At 37.3% G+C, this 11612-nt stretch overlaps 1 pseudogene; it reads left to right on the top strand.

The window, feature by feature from the left end:
* Positions 1 to 4719: 4719 nt before the first annotated feature.
* LOC112485293 lies at positions 4720 to 4838 on the top strand (annotated as a pseudogene).
* Positions 4839 to 11612: the final 6774 nt, after the last annotated feature.

The raw sequence follows: 11612 nt of genomic DNA, 5'->3' as shown, positions 1-11612 counted from the left end.
CATGTTGTTTATAGCAGTCTTATTTAAGTTGGACAGTTCTTTAAGTTCAAATACATTCTAAAATCACTACCATTTTACTCACCCCTTCCGTGTTATGTTTTTGTCATTATTTTTTACTTCTTGTGTGTGTGTGCACATGTGTGTGTATCCCTTAATTTACTATTGTAATTACACTTGATCTTCCTAGTTTTGCCTTTTAACCTTTGTATTAGCTTTCTAGTGCTTAATCTACTGCTTTTATTATGTGTTTGTCTTTGTCAATGTAAGCTTTTTTTTTTTTTTGTAATATTTTCTTGTTCACATTTTGGATTTATTTATTTTTTCTTCTTCTTAAAGAAATCTAACATTTCTTGTAATACTGGTTTGGTGGTGATCAACTCCTAGCTTTTCTTGTCTGAGAAGCTCTTTATCTCTACTTTGATTCTAAATGATAGCCTTGATGAGTAGAGTAATCTTGGTTGTAGGTCCTTGCTTTTCTCTACTTTTGAGTATTTTGTGCCTTTATGGCCTGCAAAGTTTCTGTTGATAAATCAGCTGACAGTCTACAGGAGCTCCCTTGTAGGTAACTAACTGCTTTTCTCCTGCTACTCTTAAGATTCTCTTTTTGTGTTTAACCTTTGGCATTTTAATTTTGATGTGTCTTGGTGTGGGCATCTTGGGTTCATCTTGTTTAGGACTCAGTCTTCCTAGACTTGTATGTCTATTTTCTGCACAATGTTAGGGTAGTTTTCAGTCATTATTTCTTCAAATAGGTTTTCAGTTCCTTGTGCTCTCTCCTCTCCTGCTACAATGTTGTTACACTTGTTGTAATAACTTTTATCCTTATTTTTAAAAAATTCTTTTTCTTTTTGCTGTTCCAACTGTTTGTTTCTACTACCTTGTATTCCAAATCACTGATTTAATCCTCTGCTTCATCTACTCTCCTGTTGAGTCCGTCTAATGTATTCTTCATTTCAGTTATTGTGTTCTTCATTTCTGACTTTTTAAAAATGGTTTTTATTTCTTTATGTAAATTCTCACTGAATTCATCTCTTCTTCTCCTAAGATAATTGAGCATCTTTATAGCCAGTGTTTTGAACTCTATATCTAGTAGATTGCTTGCCTCCATTTTGTTTAGTTCTTTTTCTGAAGTTTTGTCCTATTTTTTTTCATGTGGGACATGTTTCTTTGTCTTCTCATTTTGACTTCCTGCCTGTGCTTATTTCTATGTCTTAGGTAGATTTGCTACATCTCCCAGTCTTGTCAAAGTGACCTTGTGTAGTAGATACCCTGTGATGCCTCTTGGCACAGTCTCCTTGGTCCTCTGAGCCAGATGCTTTCAGGGTTGTCCCTTGTTTGGGTTGTGTGTGCCCTCCAGTTGTAGTTGAACCTTGATTGCTGTTGGCACATCAGTGCATGGGATTGACCCTCAGCCTGACTGGCTGTGAGGACTGGCCATCACTATAGCTGATGAGCTGATACTGACCCCACGGAGCAGAATTTGCTTATGTGGGGCTCTGGTGTCTGCTGAGTCTACCCTTTGGGTGTCATTTGTGGAGTTAATTGAGTGGTCTGAAGCGGCAACTGGGTGTGTTGATACTGGAGCCTCTTGGGAGGGGCTCTGGTGCAGGCCCAGTTCAGCTGCTGTGTGTGCCTGGCCTGGGTCCACCTATGACAACTGTGAAGGGCCATTCCAGCTCTAGTGCTCCCTCTGGGGCCAGACCATAAGAGGCACACCTTCTACTTTTGCTTGGTTCTGCTTCCTTCCTGACCACAGATGTTGGTCTCAAGAGCACTTCTAAATAAACATTCAGCATGCTAAACTCCATCTCTGAGTCTGTTTCCTGAGAACCTTACTGCTGACAACCACACATCCACTAGAATGGCTAAAATATTTTTTAAAATGACATAATTTCATCTATCTAAATTCCTCTTTCCTTCTCCCTAATAGGTAAAGACTTATCTTATTTTTCATGTTTTGGAACTTTATAAACTAGAAATAGACTCACACATATGCAGCCGTTAATGTTTGACAGAAGTATGAAGGTAATTCAATGGAGAGAGACGGTAGTCAATTAAACAAATGGTGCTAGAAGAACTGGACATTCATATATAAAAAAAGAAAATAATTTTAAAAAAGAACATTGGCCACCTATACCTCACAACTTACACAAAAATTAACTTAAAATGGATTATAGACACTAAATGCAAAGCCTAAAGTTAAAATACTTCCAGAAGAAAAAATAGGAGAAAATCTTTGTGACCTTAGGGTAAACAAATTTTCTTAAGTACAGCTTTTATATCTATGAGCTATAAAAGAAAAATATGCTAAATTAGATTTCATCAAAATTCAAAATATCAGATTTTCAAAAGACACTCATGAAAATGGGAAGACAAGCCACAGACTGGGAGAAAATATTTGCAAAACATATGTGATATAGGACTTGATTCCAGAATATACAGAATCCTCAAAACTCAATAATAAGAAAACAAATAACTCAATTAGACATGGTCAAAAGATTTGAACAAACTCTGCATCTAAGAAGATATATGGATGACACATAAGTTCATGACAGGGTGCTTATCATCATTCACTGTTAGAGAAATGCAAATTAAAACCACAATGAGATACCTTTAGACACCCATTACAATAACTTAAAAAACAAACAAAGAAATAAACAAACAAATCGACAACATTAAGTGCTGGTGAGGATGCAGAGCAACTAGAACTCCCATACAAAATTGTACAGAAAAAATTTAAAAATTATTTGGTGGCTTCTCACAAAAAGTAAACATACAGTTACCATATGACTTAGTAATCCCACACCCAGGAGAAATGAAAATTTTTCATAAATGATTACAGCAGGTTTATTCATATTGTCCTAAACTGGAAAAACCCAAGTGCACTGTAACTAGTAAATGGATAAATTAATTTGTACATTCATACAATGGAATACTGTTCATCAATTTATGAAAACTGTGGATACACTCAATGACATGGATGAGTCTCAAATGCATTATGCTAAGTGGGTGAAGCCAGACTCAAAAGGTTGCATGCTGTATTATTACAGGACTTGGGTGTGGAGGAAAAGATTTGGTGCCTTCAAAGAAGCACCAGGGAATTTTGAGGGGGTGAGGGAATTGTTCTATATCTTAATCGTGATGGTGACCACACAACTCTATGCATTTGCTACATCTAAGTACTGTACACTAAGAAGAGTAAATTATACTGTGTGCAAATTATATCTCAATAAACTAGGCTTAAAAAATTAAACCATAAAATATTTTCTATAAGTGGGATCACACTCTGTGTATTCTGCAACTTTTTTACTCACCTTTGATGATTTTTTGAGATATATACTAGTTGACACTATGTGTATAACAATGATACATGTAGCTCTTGTTCATTCATTTTAACTGCTACATCATACCCATTATATGTTATACCTTAACGTTTATCCATTCTCCTGCAGGGGCACATTTGCTTTGTTAATGTTACTTTTTTTTTCTGTTTTAAATAATGTTGCAACGAACATTCCTGTAAATGTATCCTGGAGCACAGGTGCTGAGATTTCTCTCTAGGATGTATATCTAGAATACTAATGGAATAGATGGGGCAAAGAGTATGAGAATCTTCACTTTGCTCTCCAACGGCTTATACCAACTGACATTCTACCAACAATATATGAGAATTCCATTTCTCTACATCTTCATTAACAATTGGTTTTATCAGACTTTAACTTTGGCTTAGCTGCTGAATGTAAAATGGTATCTTGTTTTATTTTACAATTTCTCTGATCACCACTGAGGTTAATTGACATGTTTGTTGGTCATTTAGGTTTTTCCCTTGTGTTACTTGCCTCTTCATATTCTTTGTTTTGTTTTCTTCTTTCTTTTGTTATATATCTTTTTCTTCTTGATTTGTATAAGTTTTTTTTTTTAACCTGTTCTGCATTATAATTTTTTTTATATGGTAGCAAATATCTTCTCAGTCTATGGATTGTCTTTTAACAATTTAAATAGTATCTTTTATTGATAGAAATTCATAATTTTAATGTGATTGAATTTATCAGGTTTTTTCTTTATGATTCAAGTTTTTTGTGTCCTTTCTAAGGAATCTTCTCTATCTCGATTATAAAGAATATTTTCCTGAAAACTTTAAACAGTTTTGCTTTTCACACTTAAGTCTTTAGATCACTTGGAATTGATCTTTTGTGTGATGTAAAGTAGAGATCTTATTTTATTTTTTCCACATGCATAACTTTACACCATTTATTGAAGAGGCCACTCTTTCTTTATTGATTTGTACATGCTTTTGGACTATTCTATTTTATTAGTCTACTTTTCTATCCTTGTACTTATATAACACTATCTTGGTTATGTAATATATCTTTCTATCTAATCTGTCTAGGGCTATTCTTGGCCTTTTGCTCTTGTGTATATATATTTAGAAGCGGTTTGTCAAGTTTCCAAAAGAGGCTTTTAGATTCTTTTGACATTCTATTTAATGTACAGATAAATTTGGATAGAATTTATGATATTGAATCTCCCTGTCCATGAAAGTGGCATCTATTCTTTTTTTACCTAGAAATTCTTTTGACTTTTTAAATAATGTTTTGTAATTTGCATCATGTAAGTGTTGCACAAATTTTGCTGGTTTTATTTTAGGCCCCTTGTAGTTTTTATTTCTTTAAAAAATTTTTTTGCTATGGTAAATGGAATTTAAATTTAAATATATCAGTCTACAGCCATGCCACCCTGAACAAGTCTGATCCCTTCTGATCTTGGAAGCTAAGCAGGGTCGGGCCTGGTTAGTACTTGGATGGGAGACCACCTAGGAAAACCAGGTGCTGTAGGCATAAAAAAATAAAAAATAAGAAATTGTAAGCTGACAAGGTCCTTGCAATCTGTGAGGTCAACCAAGGGTTGCCTCACCTGAAAATTTTTTTAAAATATATCCTAGTTAGTAGTGGTACATAGGAATGTTCTTAATTTTCATATGTCAATCTTGTATACAGAAATCTTACTAATTACAAGTTTGTATATAGATTCTTTTGCATCTTCTATGTAGATACTCATATTTTCTCCAAATATACTTTCTCTTTTCATTGATGTCTTTTATTTATTTATTTATTTATTTTTATTTGCCTTCTTTCATAGGCTAGGAACTTTAATATAATACTGAAAAGAAGCAGTGTTAGAGGACACTATCCCTCTGAGTTTAATTGAATTACTTCTAAAATTTTACCCTTAAATGTAATATTTGAGTAAGTCTCAAATAAATATCCTTTATTATATTAAGGACATTATATTCTATTGCTAGATTGCTATTTTTATTTTTACTTTTTAGTACAACTGAGTATAGGATTTTATCATGTGCTTTTCCTAGCTACTGAAATGATCATATGCTCTTTTCCTCTTTTAATCCCATAATGCGGCATATTGCATTAATAGATTTATTTATTATTAATGAAATAAACCCTACCTTGCCAGTAACTATTATTACATATATTTTTTCACTGTTAAATTAAATTTGATGGTGTTTTGCTTAAGATTTTAAAATACATGTTTGTAAGTGTGTAATGGATCTATAATTTCCTTTTAAAAAATTATCCTTGTCTGGTTTTGTTATCAAGGTTATACTTTCCTCATAAAATGAAATAGGTAGCTTTCATTCTTTTTCTATCCTCTGAAACATTTTTGTAAAAAGTACATATTTTCAGGTCCTCAGAATTTTGAGAAAATTTGCCACTAAACTTATTTAGGCTTGAGATGGTGGAGGCCAACTTCTGAATTGATTAAATGTATTCACTAGTGTAGTTACTGTCTGAATGGATATTTTTCTTTTTATTCCTTATAGTGCTTATTTCCACCCTCTTTTTTTATTGCACAGGCTAACTGTAGTCTTTTTTATTTTGCCTTTTCCCTTCCAAAGAACCAGCTTTTGTTTTTGTATTTGTATAGCATATAAATTTGACTGTTATAACAGAAACCTAAAGTTATTAATGACTTGAGCAAGTCATATATTTTTATTATCTGTTATAGTCTGAATTATGTCCCCTTTATTCCCTGAAATTCACATGTTGAAGCCCTTAGACCGTGACCTTGTTTGGAGAAAGCACCTTTAAAAAGGGAATAAAGTGAGGCATTGTTATAATGGGTGGGCTCTTTTTCAATCTGACTGGTGTCCTTATAAAAATGAAAGGAAATCTGGACACACAGAGAGACACCCAGAGAAAAGACCACGTGAAGACACAGTGAGAAGCAGGGCATCTATAAGCCAAGGAGAGAGACCTCGGAAGAAATCAACCTTGACATCACTTTGATTTCAGACTTTTAGCCTCCCAAACTGTGAGAAAGTAAATTTTATTTTGTTCAATACACACGGTCTGTGACATTTTGTTATGCTAGTCCAAGCAAACTAATACATTGTCTCAGATAAAAGTCCAAACTTTTGTGAAAGTCACTGGGAGCTCTCTGTCTTGGTGCTCTGCCATCATCAATATGAACTGCCATCGCACCTGCATTCCAGTCAGCTGGAAGAGAGAAAGGAAAGGGAGAGTATACTACTTCATTTTAAAGGCTTGACCCAGAAGTTGCAAGCAATATTTATGCCTACTTTCACGTTTCACATCTGGGTGCAAAGGTTACTGGATGGCTACGTACCTCCTAAAGATTCTATTACATTGTAGGAAAAAGTGAATGGAAATTGGGGAGCAAGGACAGTTTCTGCTATCAGTTTTTTAAAAGTCCTTTCTATTGCTTCTTTGTTTTCTAGCTCTTTATTTCTGATCTATCTTTGTTATTTCCATCTTTGTACTTTCTCTAGATTTTGCTTTTTTGTCCTTTTTCTAGCTTTTCCATTTTATCACATAACTTATTTATTTTAATCTTTCTTGATTTTCTAATACATAAATATAAAGATACACATCGAGTTCCATTTCAGTTGAATTGTGGTCAGAGAATGTGCTCTGTATAATATATGTTGTTTTTGAAATTTGTCAAAATTCTCTTTATGATATAACACCTGATTAATTTTTATAACTTTTTAATGTGTATGAAAATTATGGGCACTCTCAATTTGTTGGGCAGGGCATTATATATATCACATATATGATCAAACTTATTATTTGTGTTGTTCAAATGACATATTGTGATTAATAATATATTTGGATTTATTATACCATCCCATTGTATGTTCTTTTCTTTCTTTTGTCATCTTTGTCTCTATTGGCTATATATGTATATATGCACATATATATATGCATGCATATTTCAAAGTATATTTAAAATTTGGTTGGTTTGGAAGGTTTATATTATATTTTTCTCTTTTTTTAGTGTTTGTGATTACTTTTCAATAATTTTAAAGATTTCCTCTCTATCCTTAATTTTAAGTGATTTAATTATAATAGAGGCATATATGGACTTATCTGAAATTTACACTGTTTATTCTAGGAGTGCATCTTTTTTTCTTTTTTAAAAAATTTATTTATTTTAATTAGTTTTAAGTATACAGTGCATTGGTTAGACATCTATATAATTCGTGCAATGATCTGTCCACTTGCTCCCTCCCTCCCCTGACCCTCCACCTAGCCAACATATTAATGCTAACTGCATTCCCTATGCCGTGCTCCCCATCCCTGTGACCATCCATCAGCTACTAATTTATACTTCTCTAACCCTTCACCCCATTCTGTCAGCCCCCCAAGCCCTCCTCCCCTCTGTCCATAACCAAATTGTCCACTATATTTGTGAGTCTGTTTCTGATTAGTTTGTTCTTTTATTCCTTAGATTCTGCATATAAGTTAAATCATATAGTGTTTATCTTTCTCTGACTTAAATATCTTCTAGGTCCATCAAAGCAATATTTTTTTTCATTCCCTTTCTTTTAGTCTTTTAATCTGAAGTGAGTCTTTTGTATTTGTTGTTCTTAAAGAAGTCCCTCCAACATTTTCTGTAAACTGGCTTGGTACTGATAAATTCCTTTAGCTTATTTTTGTCTGGGAAGCTCTTTATCTGTCCTTCAACTCTAAATGATAGCTTTGCTGGATAAAGTATCCTCGGTTGTAGATCCCGGGTCTTCAACCTGTTGAGTATTTTTTGCCAAGCCCTTCTGTCCTGCATAGTTTCTTTTGAGAAATCAGCTGCCAGTCTTATGGGAGTTCCCTTATAAGTAATTATCTGTTTTTCTCTTGCTGCTTTTAATATTCTTTTTTTGTATTTAACCTTTGGCATTTTAATTATAATGTGTCTTGGTGTGGGCCTCTTTGGATCCTGGTTTTATGTCCATTTCCTTCACCAGATTAAGGAAGTTTTCCATCATTATTTGTTCAAACAGCTGTTCAACATCTTGATTTTCTTCAGGTATGCAGATCAGACAGAATTTGGACCCTTAATAGTGTCCCAGATGCTCCTTAAATTATTTTTATAGTCTTGGCATCTTATCTCTTGACATTCTGATTGCATGTCCTTGGCTTTCCTGTCCTCTAGATAGGGCATTTGATCTTTCGTTCACTTTGTTTATTCTTTTGCTTATTCCATTTAATATACTTCTTATCTCAGATAATCTGTTCTTCATTTCAGTCTGGCTCCCTTTTATAATTTTCATTTCCATGTTTATGATTTTATCTCTTTGTTCAAGTTCTCACTGAATTTATCTACACTTCCCCAAAGTTCACTGAGCATCCTTATAACAAGTGTTTTGAACTCTGCATCTGTTAGATTACTTGACTCCATTATATCTGAATCTCTGTTCTGTTCTCTCATATGGTTTCTGCTTCTTTGTCTTCCCATTTCGTCTGCCTTTCTGTGTGTATTTCTATGTCCTAAGCAAAGCTCCTAAGTCTCCCAGTCTTATTAGTGTGGATTTGTGAAGTAGGTGTCCATTGGCACAGTTCTGAGAGGGGTTCAGCTACAGGCAAAACTTAGCCCAAGCCTCTACCTCTCTGAGGCCACCTGTTAAGATTCAGCAAACACTCCACAGATGCTATGCTTAGAGTTGCCTCAAAAGGCCACACCAGAAACTGAAGCCAGCTGCCTCCAGTGTGAGTTTAGGCGCTGCTCAGCAAGGAGCACCTGACTCGCTGAGGATATACCTAGATATGGCTTGGGTGGGGCTGTGAGTTGGGGGAGGCAGGGTTTCTGGGAATCCTCTGGGCAGAGCAACCTCTGTTATCCAGTTTGATGATGTCACAGCTATGGCAGTGCTGTGTCCAGCACACTGGTATGGGAGAGGGCTAAATAGGGAACAATGGATACTGGTGGCACTTCTGTACAGAGTGAGCCTCACCTGGACCCTCACTCCTACAATGTCTCCCTGTAAATCCCTGTTGCCCCCTGCTTGCAGCCTAATTGGCACTGGTGCTCATAATGAGCAGATCCGTCACTGCAAAAATCCACTCACGAACACCCTTTAAGAGGCATCTACCACTGCCACAGCCTCCGTTTCTCTCAGCCTCTCAAGACCGGGCAGCCCCACGTCCTTGCCCCATCATACTTTCTGCCGTTGCAGGATGATTTCTTGTATTTCTCACTGATTGTATGTCTTATTCATCTAGATCCCAGGTGATTTTTCCTTGCTGCTGCTCCTTGTTTCCATCACAGCTTTGATTTGATTGCCAAAAAGATGAACAGAGAGCCTCTACCATCTACGCCATTTTTTATTCTCCATAAACTAGAAAATACGTCTTACTTTTTGGCATGCTCTCTCAGCTTTGATTGAATAACATCTTAAAGATTCCAGAGGAGTGATGAACCATTGGAGTACATTTTTGATTTGAGGTCCCATTGGAGTACATTTTTGATTTGAGTTCAAAGATTGTCTCATTACATATTGCTTCTCTGTCATTTTCTTCTTTCTCTTTTTCTGGAATGTCCATTAGATATATGTTGAAGTTCCTTCATCTCTCCTTCAGTTCTCTTAAAGCCTCCTTGGTATGTTTCATCTTTTGGTTCTTGGTGCTCTCATGGTGGCTAGGATGCCTCCCATAATGTAACGATAATCCGAATGGGGTTCCATGGAAGGTTGTGCTCAGAACGTGGTGTTTGAGCTGAGATTCAAAGGGTAGTGTGATATCATTTAGGAACAGTGAAAAGTGAGGTAAGGGCAAGTCCTTCAGGCAGAGGGAGCAGGGTCCCAAGATGGGAAGGTTCATAACACGAAGAGCAGAGGAGGGCTGGAAACTGGAAGCCACCAGAAAACTTTCAGCCAAGAAAAGTCTTGATCCATTAACAGATCCTTCTGGCCACCTTGTGGACCAGAGAACAGGAGAAAGGCAAGGGTGGGAGTGGGGAGACCAGACTGGAGGCTATTGCAGCCTGGGTGAGACAGTTGTGGTGGCTGAGACCAACGAGGTGGCTGTGGGGAAAAATAGGTAGGATGAATGGAGAGATATTTAGAACACAAGTGGATAGTGATGGATTGCGTGGAACTAGGCTGATGGTGGTGAGAGAGTACAGAGCCCAGTTGTCACTAGAAGGGCATGGAGATTTGGGCACAAAACCTTGACTTGCTTAGCCCTGTCCAGGTGAGTGAGACCTTCCTGCATAGAATTCATTGCTCTTTGAGCCATTTTATATTGGCTCCCGGAAATGGGTCTCAAGTGGTTCAGTTGTCCTGTGGGCCCCAAGAATCCTGTCCCTATCCTATTAGCCACTTCTCTGACCCACTGGGTATGTTGAGTCAATGCTTCTGGGCTTCTGCCCCAGCTAGAATGAATACTGTGGTTATACCTCGATCCTGAGCCCTGGCCCAGCTGCCCAGGCCTGGCCAGCCATCTTTCCCAGGGATGGACTTTGATTCACATCTTCAGGTCCTGCTTTAATCTGGATGGGCTATGCAGAATAGAATGCTGAACCAATGCCAAGTTGGAGGCTCTGCTGCTGGGTTCATACTCCAATGGCCATCCCTGGACCACTTTCTCCCAGGCCATATGATGAGGTGTCCACAAGTGCCCCTATTAGTTATCAACTTTGTCCTCTTTCTCTCTGCTTAGTTTGGGTTCCCTCGAAAGCAGGCCCTGAGATTCAAGGGGAAGTCCCAGAAACCCAGGTAGGGGTGCAGAGAAGAGAGGCAGAGAAAGAAAGGCAGCCAACGAAGGGATGTTATCAAGCAAGTTTCCACTGTGGCAGCTGAGCTGAATCCAGTGGGGACCTCCAGAAGACAGTGTAGAAACAGGAATGAGGTTGTCCAGGCGTTCATGCACCAACTCTCATCGGTCACTGGTGAAAGGTATCCCCTGGGGCCTCTGTTCCTCAGCATTTATGCTTGCCTTGCTCGGGCAGAGCAGACTCAGAGGCTAGGGAAATGTTCAGCAAAGAGCCGCAGATGCTGGATCCTGAGCCCTGGAATTGGGATCCCAGGGCACCCTCTCAACCTAACCCAGAAGCTGCAGCTTTTGTTTTACCATCTGCAAAGCAAGGATAATGCCACCTGCCTGCAGCCTTGTTGTGAGCACACTTTGACTTCACACATGCGCAGGGCCTTGATAGTGCCCAGCATAGAGCAGCTTTACAAAGCTGAGGAGAGTGGCTAGCCCTCTGTTCTGTGCAGATGTGCCCTAGATATGTGGTGGCAGACCCAAAGCTCTAAGACAGCCAGTAATCTCCTTTGCTTTGCACTCCCCTCCATCTCT

The sequence above is a fragment of the Pteropus alecto genome, unplaced genomic scaffold (genome assembly GCF_000325575.1).
Source record: "Pteropus alecto unplaced genomic scaffold, ASM32557v1 scaffold68, whole genome shotgun sequence".
In the NCBI taxonomy this organism is placed as follows: Eukaryota; Metazoa; Chordata; class Mammalia; order Chiroptera; family Pteropodidae; genus Pteropus; species Pteropus alecto.
Note: the sequence above shows the minus strand (reverse complement) of the source record. Positions and strands in the feature narration are given on the sequence as shown.